General features: G+C 38.9%; 1 long non-coding RNA gene across 2 annotated transcripts; it reads right to left on the reverse strand.

The window, feature by feature from the left end:
- Positions 1–1,570: 1,570 nt before the first annotated feature.
- On the reverse strand, positions 1,571–9,150 carry LOC135628868 (uncharacterized). 2 transcript variants are annotated; one of them, XR_010493041.1, is made up of 3 exons: positions 6,277–9,150; positions 3,838–3,980; positions 1,571–2,961 (listed from the first exon to the last, which is right to left on the reverse strand). It is a non-coding gene; the product is annotated as an uncharacterized LOC135628868 (long non-coding RNA). The 2 variants fall into 2 exon arrangements; XR_010493040.1 differs by having other exon boundaries at positions 3,838–9,150.
- Between the last annotated feature and the right edge of the window lie 4,139 nt (positions 9,151–13,289).

Consider the following 13,289-nt stretch of genomic DNA (forward strand, 5'->3'; position numbering starts at 1 on the left):
TCCCCTATTGATGGCTGCAAAGAGTTGATGGGGGCTCCCATACTTTTACTTAGGTGGCCTCCTCAGTTCGGATGGTGGGATGAATTGGTGGTGCTAGTACTTTCTCTCTCACTTAGTATACTTATATAATCAATTCAAGTGTATATCAGTAGTATCCTCCATATGCTATGATATTTGAAACTATAAATTTAAATCTTGATAAAAAACTAGTATCAATAATCTACTGGTCTAATATGATCATATATTGAGCAGTACACAGACCTGTACCACTTAGTATCATCCAAAAGGATCATATATAAATAATATAGATCAATGTTAGACCATGTTTGGAACCATGTATTTAGGTAGACGTAAGGTCCTACAAAATAATATATGTAAAGACAGGGACTCATATAAAATAATAAAATAAATAATGCTTTAGCTCAAAATTCGTGTCCAGAACTAACTCATCATATTTGTCTCTTTAAGAAAATCTAACTTATGAGCCCAGGTTCCATCAAACACTTTCAAGTATCAAAGTAATATCCATAGTAGGAGAATAAAGACATGCACTTGCCAGAATATGGAATGAAAGTCTTGTTAAATGACCCACTTCCATTGAATTGGTAACTTTGTCCATTTCTTGAAGGATGGTATAAGTGGCTACAAGAAAGGATTGTAGTTGAGCTCTTTCTATATATAGGATAAAGGCTTCTATATATAGGATAAAGGCTAGTAACAACACCAATGCATATGTTCACTATAGCATTGAAGGGTCAGATGATGCTACTACCATCACTCTATCCCTTGTCTTTGTAACTCAAATGGAAGCTACTTATTCAGGAAGAGCCCCTAGTAACCGAGAACAAACCAAAATTTGTTTAACCGTGTTAGATAATAGTTCATTCACACCATTGTAGCTGCGTAGGTCAATAATTCTCTCAAGATGATGCAATGCAACAGATGACTGTTCTGGTTCTGAATGACCCAACATTATACAGAATAAACCCACCAATAAAGTCTCATTATCAGTTTACCGCTAAGGTTATCAATGCTCCTTTCATGATAGTCATTTATCAGTCTGCAAATACTATGAAATTTTTGGTGCATTACAATAGAAAATTAAAATTATAGAACATAGAGAAGAAACCATAGGAGAAAGTAATGTTCTCAAGCAACTTGAATAGAAAATCAAGCATAGCATATGCCACTTGCCAATAAAGAGATATCAAGATGTGAGCTACCCTGGACATTTTATTAACCAATGCTTGCATGTGCTCAACAATAATCGATTTAAGCACACAAAAAATAATAGTCTTGACATTTCTAGCGACATGACATATCAAAGGAATAGTATTTTTTGTAACATGAAGATGGTTTAGATAATGACCACAAACAAAGGTCAACAAACTAGAAGAGGATATCTGGAACAACAATATTGCATGGAAGAGAGTTTAGTTGCATACCAACAACTTCCAAAATTATTTCTCCAAACTCACCAAACTGTTTTCTCATATTTGGGAATAACATATGCAGGTAAGGAGAAAATACTTGAAATGATAGTTTAGCATCTGACTGATGGATATGAATATGCAGATTAAAAATTCTTTTACTAAATTATCGGTAAGTGCTAACTCATCCGCAAAATTTGATAAAAAAATGATAAAATTTGTGAAAGATCAGAGGTAATAAACATGTGTCCCTTCAAGTATTGCTTTGCATTTCAAGATACTGACATCCATCCTAAAAATCTAGAAAATGGACATATGCAACTTGAAAATCTGGATATTTTCTGCATCCACGATAAATGTGGAATAAAGTTCTGTAGATGAAACCAGCACTTTTGATGCCAATGGGATATGTCCGTTCATCATTTCCAGAAGATGTTATTATTAATCTTTCAAGAAGTGCCCAGCACCTTTGCAGCCCATGTAACTTTTCCATTTCAAGCTGTATGTTGCTTGCTTTCAGTTGGGTGTACAAAGTTGTAATTTGTCCACTAAGATTTGCAGCTGACTGCAATATAACGTTATTAACATCCTCTACAGAATAGGATAACTCAGTTGCAGAATGCAGTAGAAAGAGGGGAGACTCTGTAGGAGGATTACAAAGTGACAAAGCAATGGTTGATTCTGCCTAATCAATATTGCCACATCAGCTGATTCAATGTCGACTTGTGATATTTCCAAAGCCTGCTGATTACCTTCAAAATAATATGTACAAGGTTTCCCAAGAGCCAAAATTCTCTCAGATTCGAGGTCCAGTTTAGCGGAAGCAGAATTTGTAGAACAGTTATATCCCTTTTACTTTCAAGATAAGCTATTGTCTCCAGATTGACATTACATCTCTTAAGGTCTTCATAAAACACCACTAATCCATTTTTATTCTTGAATTTGGATCCAATGATTTTCATTTGATTCATAAGCTCTGAATTGCATCCATATGAAATCGATTATAAAGAATGAGTTGACATAACATTCTGCAGCCAAGAGTATGGCTTCTATTGCAGCTTCATGGCTTTCTGGGGTTATGTCATGCTGGGAACACAAATCAGCTGCCAAACGTTCAAATTGAGAAGCCCTATATACCGAATCTTGATAGTTTACAAGTTGTAGATAATCTGCTTGTGAATACAAGTAATCAGCAAAGAAACCAATATTCTAAAAGTTGTTATTTGATATCTTATTCACCTCTGAAACACCACAATCGGAATTCAATCTGATCCAGTCCCCAGTAAAATAATTGGAAATACTTGTCAGAACAATTTTTGACAGATCTCTAGGAGCAAACTACAGATTAGCATCTTGGAGTACATCTTTTCTTGTGGCAGCTTTAGATGCATCAATCTTTCTCTTTGCTTCATCCGGATTACTGGATGTGCTAGAAGCCCCATGAGAACATATCACAAAGTCAGAAGAAACAGCTAAAGACTCTTGATCTGAAGGAAATGGCATATGTGGCCCCAAAACAAAAAGGAGTACACTGCAATATAGAAAGACAATGAAGACAGTATATTGTCAGCTAAATGAAAACCAAGTAATGTAACAACCAACAAGGTGCATTTGATAATATTCTTTTTGTTGCAGGGAAAAAAAAAACAAAAAATAATTTCTTCTTTTTTGACTCTCACATCTTTTTAAACTACAGTCTTCACCGATCACTTCATTCTCTCTCTTTGCATCTCCAAAAATAAGCACTATAAAGTATAAACTATAAAGATGTTAAAGTTTTTTTTATTTTTCCTATGATATTATCATATACTGTTACAGTAGACCTTGGTGCAATAGATCCACGTCTCCATTCAGATTCCACAAAAGGAAGAATGGCAGGCCTTCATAATGCAGTACATATAACATTGAATGCAATACAACAGTTCTTCTATTTCTCCAAGTGTATATCATAAGCAGAAGTTGTATTCTTTGTTCCAGTAATCACAAGATCAAGGAAGGGTTCTAGCATCTCCAAAAGAAATAGAAGCCTATGTTCAAATTCCTACACGGATGGTAAAAGCATCATCTATCTGACTGGAAAGAGTAAGCAAAATTATGCTTGATACTTCAATAGGTCAAACCTTATATTTTGATAGTACATCATCCATATGCCCAGACAAGACCAACAAGATATATTTCAAAGCAAGGATTGAAATACCATATCATACCGGTGTTTCGAGGTTGGTTCGGTATGGTACGGTATGACATACCAAGCGGTACGCCTAATTTAGGTGTAATGGAGTTTAGGATAACACAAATATGAGAAAAAAAAAGTTTGAGATAGTTTAAGAGAGTGAGAATAAAATGGAGTGAAATAGGAGAGAAGAAGGGTTTAAAAATATGAGAAAGGGTCGAAATCGACCGTTACCGAGCTGTGCCGGGCGATAACGGACAATCCGCATACCGATAACCTGTCGGACTGGTACGTACCATCCGTACCGAGCGGTACCATTCAAATTGTATACCTTGCTTCAAAGCAACATAAGCATGGCTAGCAGATTATGAAAACACCTGGTAGGGACATTATGAACAAAGTCAACCAAACTTGAAGCATGAAAATAAGTGCATAATCTGTCATACGAAAGTGTATCAAGATTTTTTTTCCTTTTCTTGAATTTTTATTCAGGAGGAAGTGGATAAAATTTGGATAATAACTGGGGCATTGTGACAAAATTCACAGTTTCTTGAGCACACACAGATGAAAGATGGATGTCACATATAGGGTTCATGAACTAAAAAGTACTAAATGATAATGACTAGAACTAAAGGACTTGTAGGATTTGAATAAACCAACCATAGCTAATTCCAAATTCACAGGTAGGATCCTTATTGTTTCATGCATAAAAGCTGCATGAAAAAAATCTTATCCTACATAAGAAACATGATCCACCATAAGTAAATAACAGGAAATGCTCTTTTCGTCAAATGTGCCTGCAGAAAATGTGACACTAAAAATATTCCATTGTAGGTTCTTAGAAGTTAGAATATATGGTTCCATAAAGAAAATGTTTTATTGTACCTTAAAAACAATCAGGAGCTAAAACTTCATTAGTCTTAGAAACAACATAGTGAAAGTGTGCAAGAGAGCTGTCACATACATGTTGGTAGCTGCAATGTGTGGAACTCACAAAGAGACATTTTCATACTAAAACATGTTTCTAGATACATGCCACAGAAACAAGGTATTGCATCAGGACCCAACTGATTTTTTTTTGACCAATTGTGCATATCCAAAAAGAAGCCTGATGAAATCAGTAAAAAATTAAGATCATAATGCAATAAGTATCAGTAAGATCTTAGTACCTAATCAAATGCAAGGTCCTTGGCCAGTCTATAAATTATAATATGTGATACAACTTATTATCCTATTTTGTAATCTTGATAAAATCAGCTCTGCGAAATCATAGAGTCAAGATGTATCCTGGACATAACTGTTAGTGAAATTGGATAATAACTGGAGCATTATGATGAAATTCATAATTTCTTGAGCACACACAGATGAAAGATGGATGTCACATACAGGGTTCATGAACTAAAAAGTACTAAATGACAGTAACTAGAACTAAAGGACTTGCATTCACAGGATTTGAAGTGTATATTTTAAGTGTATATTGGTATCTAAGAAACATGTAAAAAATAATCTGCTACCCATTAAGAAATATATAGCTTTCCAAGCCACAACAGTAGTTATATTGGTCCATAAAAGTCCCATAAGAGTTGAGCACAACACTCCAAAGAACTCTGTACAAGGCTGTGTCATAGTTGTATCATCAGGACACTCAAACAGTAGGTTCTTTATTGGCACTCTAGAAAAAAAGGAAAACTACAATCCAACAGACAAAATTTTCAGTTTCACAATAACTGCTATCATGATCATGATCAAATTCAAGAGATCAAGGTTTTATTCAAGTGTACAAATGACTGATATTGTTGGAATCTTCACAATAAGGTAATAGATGGATCACAAAATAACATCTATGATAGGTCATAGAAAGTGTTTTTTTAGTTCATCAGGATGGTCATGTCAGTACAATACATGCTGATCAACACGGTTTAAACATATGGCTGGAACAAGCCTTGTGCTTGATTGTGTGTTCAGGGACATCCTTGGTATATAACCAAACACCATGCTAGTATTATACCAGCATGACATAGTTCGACAATCATCAACCACTGCTGGCAAACTTGAAATATTATCATACATCATCAAATGGTGAAACTAATTGCCATCTGAACATCATCATCAAATATTATACCACAGCAGAACAAATTGCCTCTGAACTTCATAGTCTTTGTTATGCTAGGGCTATGATGTTCAAATTAAATAACATTTTTCTCAAAATGAGAAGATTATTTCACGAGAAAATTAATGATTGATAATTTGATCATCCACAATAAATCACAATGTATTGACCACAAAAAAAGTCAGATCTGCACCAAGAAATGATCAAGTACTCATCAAACATAGATAGTTTTAATTGCTTATGTTAGATAATTCACCAAACATTATTTATATATTTTCATGATGAATAGGTTAATTACGATGAATCATGATTTATATCTACCTATTCTAACATTAAATAAATACCAAATTTTGTCACATTAAATAGTAAACATTATACATTGATACATGCCCATATCCATCATATCAATATCTTGCACTTGTATCCATGACTTCATAACCAACCAACCAACCAAAGGAGCATTCATTATAATAAAGAATTAAGCCTTCATAACAGTAATAAAGATGAAACACCAAGAGTCGATGCAGTCATAATAGTAAACCAAAGGAGAATGATGGAATTACTTGAATAACACCAAGAGGTCCTCCGGAAGTTCAATTGCAAGATCAACCTGAAAAAGGGTCGATGCAGTTACAAAAATACAAGTTGTTGACTTAATATGTAGACTTATTATGGGAAAAGATGAAACCTTTGCAGTAATCATCAACTTGATTTAGGAGGCTAATTGGAGAAAGAGGTGTCATCAAATGAAAGGAAATCAGAATCCATCCAAATTAATTAATATATAAACTAGTAAAAGGTGTTAAAAGTTTTAACTTAAAACAGAGACCTTTCACCTGGAAGCAGTGCTTGTATAAGTGGTAATAGGGACGAAAAATTTGAATTACTGTTAGCCAATTTGCAGAACAGGAGAGGCTATCTATTCATTATAAAAGAATGTAAACACTCGACAATTTAGTTACAGAAGCAGACTCCTGGTGGCTAAAAGTTATTCCAATAGGAAAAAAACAGGATAATTAGTTTAAAAAACATTATAGGGTAGGTGATCATTTAGAATATACTTGTGAAGCACATCCAAATAAGACATGAGGACTGCCTTCTTCCGCTGCAGATATATCCAAGACATTCAAATAAGAAGCATCCCAATAATCTTCAGTTCATTTGAATTCTTCCCCAAACAAGCTCAAGGAATCAGTAGGTTGCATGTGCCTGGTTACTTCAGTTTTAACAATTTCATCAAATATTGAAGACAGACCCAACTATTCAAGTACAAAATTGTCAAATCATATTGTAAATTGATTTGATAAGAAACCATATCCATTCACATAATATGCATGAAAAAAATAATTTAATTAACATTAGTTTCTTCATAAACTTATTGTGGAATCCTATAAACTAAGAAAGAACACTTTGGAACACGTGGAAAGCCAAAAAGCAAAAGAATTTCTATTAAGTAATATGGAACACATCATCTATAATTATTTCAATGTTTGACACAAAATATTACAGAACAAAATGCAAAGAAGAAACAGAAGAACATCTGTAACTAACAATGTGGAGACTTGTCCTTGTAAATGGCAGTCCAAATCCTTTGAGAAATGGACCTGCATAGCCATCGTGTCTCTCACAATTCAATTGGAGATTCATATATGTCATTGCAGCTGCCAATAAAAAGTTAAAAAAAAATTAACCATCAAGTTTTAGTTCACAAAGTCAAATAGAGTGGAGTAGTTTATCTCATCATGTTCCAAGGATTGTCAATCTTGATCCAACCAATTTAGAATGGTACCACCCGGTACGGTACCCGGGCGATATGTACCGATCCGACAACATACCGGTACGCGAACCGCCCGCTACCAGACAGAACATGCTAAAGTGCTACAATGCTACAGTAAGAGGAAGAAATATTTAAAACCGCTCGGTAATAGTGATACAGTGCTCCAATAGTCAAATTGACCGTTGGAACCATTTCTTATGGTATTTAAACCCTTCTTCTCCTTTATTTCACTCCATTACATTCTCATACTCTCTTAAACTATCTCAAACTCTTTTTTTCTCACATTTGTGCTCTCCTAAACTCTACAAAACAACGATTAATGAATTGAATCGAGGCTAATTTAGGAAGATTAAGAGGAAGAACTTTCTAATCAAGAGGTATGTTTACATAAGGATAATCCGTACTGAACTGGAATACGAACCTTACATAAGATATTCTTCAAAGCCTGAAAAAAATATGTGATACTATTCTTACCTAATTTACATTGATTTTACTAAACTTATGCTATTACTATATTTATTTCTAACTTAAAAATCCTATCCTAACATTTTTTTTATTTTTAGGTATTTTCGGAGGGTCTTACACCTAAATTAGGTGTACCACTTGGTACACCCTAGCGTACCGCTCGGTATACGATACTGTACCATACCGAGCCAACCTCGAAATATTAATACGGTACGGTATTGCATACCTTGATCCAACCTATAAAATTTTACCATTAAGAACCTTATCCACATGCTGTGGTTTCCCGTCCTAACAATTATCATCCACAGAAAGCATACTTGTTGGTTTCTTAGATGAGTAACTTACATTATGGACAATGCTAGTTCATGATATATAAGTTACACAGTCCCGATATTTGAATGTTAGTCCATAAAAGAAGTCACTTCAATCAAGGATTGAAATTTTGTACCATACCAAAATTTCAAGACTTATTCGATACGGTATGATACTATATACTGAGTGGTATATTTTGGTATACCGCTGTGTATATATATATATATATATATATAGGTAAACCGCACAGTTTACCTCTATGCGGGGCGACGTCGCAGATAAAAAAAAAAATTACATCTAAAAAATAAAAATATTGCGATGATGCCCGAGGCGACATTGCCCAAGAAGAGAAGAAAAAAAAAATCTTCGCTTCTCTCCGCCCCACAAGCCGATGCCTCTTCTCCCGTGAACAGATGAGAAGTCGTCGACAGACGAGGAGGAGAGAGGTGACATCCAGGTTCTACCTTTTTTTCCTATTTCTTTCTTCGTCTTCTCCCTCTTCTTTCTTCTCCCTCGATCACCGTCGATAATAACACCTCAATCGATAACGATAATGCCTTAATTGATGGTACCGCTCGGTAGCGGGCGGTCCGTGTACTGGTCTATTGACGGACCGGTATGTACCGCCCGGTACGAGCAGTATCATTCGGTATTACAGACCTTGATTTAAAGAACTAATGGGCACTTTAAATGTTAGAATTAGGAACAGAAAACTCTATTTCTCATAATAACTGGAGAGGTCAATATATGTTGCATCAATTTATTGTGACGGACTAGTCTTACCATGAAACAGTTAGGATCATGCTTATGAGTACTAACATGTTTTCAACACAGGCTTTTTATGGCCTTAAGCAACCCTCCACCTTTTTCATTCGGGCTTGGGACCGACATTGGCGGTGTTAGAAACATTGGTACTCATAACAAGAAATCAAGTAAAGAAACTAATTTTCTTTGAGAAAGATCAAAATTGAAACACCTAGAAGGAATTTAAAAGTGACAATTGTAGATCCGAAAAATAAGTATACTTCTGTCTAATTAGACAACAAAGAGGCCTTTGAATCATGGCACTACTTGCTTTTTTAAACCTAACAATGAGAAACATTTTTTTGCCAACACATAAAAACATAAGAAAGTTTGTTTTCTCTATGGCTGTGATTTTGGTGGAGAAAGGGGGAAATTAAGCATACCCATCTTTGAACATATCACTAACCTATGACACAACGACTTCCAATGCAGAAAATCCTAGAGAAAATGAAGTTCTCGATTGAGGCATTCACATCAACATAATAACTCTACTAGATTGAACATGTTTCATCTTGTTTATAACTAAGCAAAAATTTATTTACGTCTAACACATACTTATATAAGATAAATTTGTCCATTTAAATTTGTTCCTCCTAACCTTGCCTCCTGCCTAACGTTCAAGGTGAGAACATTTTTAATTAACCTAGTCTATTGGTACTCCATTTGTGCTAAGGAAACCCAACTATATAAATATTTATCCTATTTGTTTCATGAAAGATGCAATCTTTATGTAACTTTTATTCAATTTTCAGATCCATATATCAATTGGGTAGCTTGTCCTAATATCTTAATGAGGGAATGCCTTGGAAGATCAAGAGATAGCTCCATTAACAAGTGTACTAAAATAAAAAAAATCAAAAATTAAGAAAATATGGGAAGACTCTTTCAGATAATAATTTATATAAAAGAAGACAATTAAATTGATTACACTATCATGGACTTGAGTTAAAGAGGCATATATTGTAATACAAAAAAAATGTTCAAATTTTATCACACCATCGAGGAATTAAGTTATATCTTTTTTCTTGTTGTGATCAATTGCAACTTTTATTTCGGCATATCCTAAGAGTTTTGCAAGAATATATAGAATTTTTGAAACTTGAATCATATAATGTAAACTATCCGTCCTATCACGAACGGTCGTCGCGCACCCGCAACAACTCCGTTCAACGAACCGTTCGTCGCTCACACCCGCATGTACAGCTGCTTGACAGCATGTTTTTTTATGGTTTTGGGTCATTTTGCTTGTAAATATGTAAGTTCGAACAAGCTGCAGCGTTGCAAAGCGACCGTTTACCAAACCGAGCAAAACAGCCCCAAAACAGCCCAAAACGGCTCCGTTTTCGCGTGCCGCGGGAGGTGAGCGGAGTGCTGCCTCCGCTCACCAAAATGTCAGCCAGCTCAGACCCCAGGAACCCCCCGGGTGGCACATGGCTGGATGGGGCTTCGGTTATATACCGGGCGTTGAACACTCTTTCGCAAGTTCGCACGTGACCTTTACGGGAACTTGGTGTTGCGTCCGGGACCAGGTGAGCGGCTGTTTGTGGGCTTGCAGCTGTTCGTTCATCCTTGAAAGCCTTGTTTTTCTCCCTCTCCCTCTTTTCTCTTGTGCACACAAGGTGTTCGACGATTTGCTTGTAAAGCTTCCCTTTTCGCGAGACTTCGGGACTTGTCCGTTGCTCGTTCATTCGATCTAACTTTCTTTCTCTTTTACAGGTCCTTCGGGACCTGCGAGAGGTTACAAAGTGGCTGATCCTTGCGGAGCAAGATTCCAAGGGCAAAGCGCGACTTAGGCAACGCAAGCTAAGTTCGCGTCTTTGCAACGAGGGTGACCCGCGACTTAGGCAATGCAAGCTAAGTTCGCGTCTTTGGCCGCAAGGGTGCCTCACGCCTTAGGCAATTCCAGCTAAGGTCGTGACAATGTGGTATCAGAGCGGGCAAGCTCTTCGATCGAACAGCGAACGAACTTCGCAACTTCGCCATGGCAAAGCATCGTGGCGAATCAAGCAAGACGGGGCAAGCCGGAACCTTGCCCCAAGCAGCCGCAGGTGGGCTGCATGTGCACACTCGCTCTCATGCTGTTGGAGCCGCTCACGAGGATCGCGGCAGCGAACAGGATGAGCGAGAAGTTGGCAACTCTCCGCGAGCGGAGGAAGCGCAATCTGGTGCGCTAACTGGAAAAAAGAGTCATAAGGAGAGACTCACGACGGCGGAAACCCGCCTAGATGTTCTGGAAGCGAGCATGGAGGAACTCTACCATGGCCAACAAAGACTTGTTGGGGTAGAGAGCTCGCAAGAGGAAGCGGAGTCCAGGATCGACAAGGTCGAGGCCCTAGTCGACCGACTGTCCGATGACACCAAGGACTCCGTGCAACACTTACAAGATGTTGTGGCGGAACTCACGGCGAAGGTGGCTATGCTCACAAGAACGCTAAATGCGGGAGGAGGCAACACCCGCGTTGCACCGCCACAAAACTTGAGGGCACCTGAGCCCCATGGATACGGAGGGGCCAGAGATGCCAAGGAGCTCGAGAACTTTCTGTTCGACATGGAGCAATACTTCCGAGCTACGAGGCCCGATTCTGAAGATACCAAAGTTTCAATAGCAACAATGTATCTGAACGGAGATGCGAAACTTTGGTGGCGAACTCGTTGGGAAGAGATCCAACAAGGTCGGTGTCGAGTCGACACATGGGAGGACTTGAAGCGGGAGTTGAGAACTCAGTTCCTACCGGAGAACACAGAGTTCGTCGCAAGAAGGAAGTTGAGACAACTCCGCCAAAGTACCACCATCCGAGACTATGTGAAGCAGTTTTCTGCACTAATGCTGGACATACAGGACATGTCCGAGAAGGACAAGTTGTTCAGCTTCCTTGATGGTTTGAAACCATGGGCTCAACAGGAGCTGAATCGAAGGAATGTTACCGACGTGGTCGGGGCAATTGCAGCTGCAGAAAGGCTCACCGACTTCGTTTCCTCTGAAGACCCAGCGAGAAGGAAACAATCTTCAAGCAATCGCCCTCCAAAACATTCTCGAGGGAAGGAGCTCGGGGGCGAACAAAAGAAGAAGAGCTCCCACAAAGGGCCGAACCCGAAAGGCAAGGCCTCAAAACCGGGAGGATGCTTCTTGTGCGGAGGACCACACATGGTAAGGGAGTGCCCACAAAAACAGGCACTCAATGCATTGACGGCTTCCATCCACCCTCCCCGATCGGACAAGGGCAAAGCTGTTGCCCTTAGCTCAAGCAGTTCAGAATCCAGCAGCGACGATGAGGAGTCGCAAGGACCCCGAATGGGAGCAATGCGTCTGTTGAACGCTATGCGGGGTCAAGTGGGGGAGAACATAAAGACGAAGGCACGAAAAGCAGGAAGCAGTGATCTGATGTATGTGGACATCAAGCTGAATGGCCAAACGACCCGTGCCATGGTGGACACGGGCGCTACCCACAACTTCATAGCCGATCGTGAAGCACAACGACTTGGGTTGACATTGGAGAAAAGCCCAAGCCGAATGAAGGCGGTGAACTCGGAGGCCAGGCGAATCTCCGGGTTGGCGAAGGGAGTTCCCATCAAAATCGGGACTTGGAGCGGGAACACCAACATGATGGCCGTGCCATTAGACGACTTCCAAGTGATTCTTGGAATGGAGTTTATGCACGCAGCGAAGTTGGTGCCGATGCCGTTCTTGAATTCCCTATGTATGATGGGAGGCGATGACCCCTGCGTGGTTCCCGTCTCTCGGAGAGGAACCAAGGAGCCCCAACACATTTCGGCCTTACAATTGAAGAAAGGGGTGCGAAAGGGCGAACTGACATTCGTGGCTGCTATGAAGCTAGAGCCACTCAATGAAGAGGCCATTCAAGAACCTGCTGTAGTGGCGAACGTCTTGAAGGAGTTCGAAGACGTTATGCCACCCGAGTTGCCGAAGACTCTCCCACCACGCAGAGGCGTGGATCACAGTATCGAGCTGGAGCCAGGAGTGAAGCCTCCAGCGAGACCACCCTACCGCATGCCCCCGCTAGAGTTGGCCGAACTCAGGAAGCAGTTAGGTGAACTGCTAAGCGGTGGTCTCATCCGCAGCTCAAAAGCACCTTTCGGAGCTCCAGTTCTCTTCCAGAAGAAACAAGATGGGAGCCTCCGATTATGCGTCGACTATCGAGCCCTCAACAAAGTAACGGTGAAGAACAAGTATCCCATCCCGCTCATCGCGGACTTGTT

The sequence above is a fragment of the Musa acuminata genome, chromosome BXJ3-1 (assembly GCF_036884655.1).
Source record: "Musa acuminata AAA Group cultivar baxijiao chromosome BXJ3-1, Cavendish_Baxijiao_AAA, whole genome shotgun sequence".
NCBI classification, from domain to species: domain Eukaryota; kingdom Viridiplantae; phylum Streptophyta; class Magnoliopsida; order Zingiberales; family Musaceae; genus Musa; species Musa acuminata.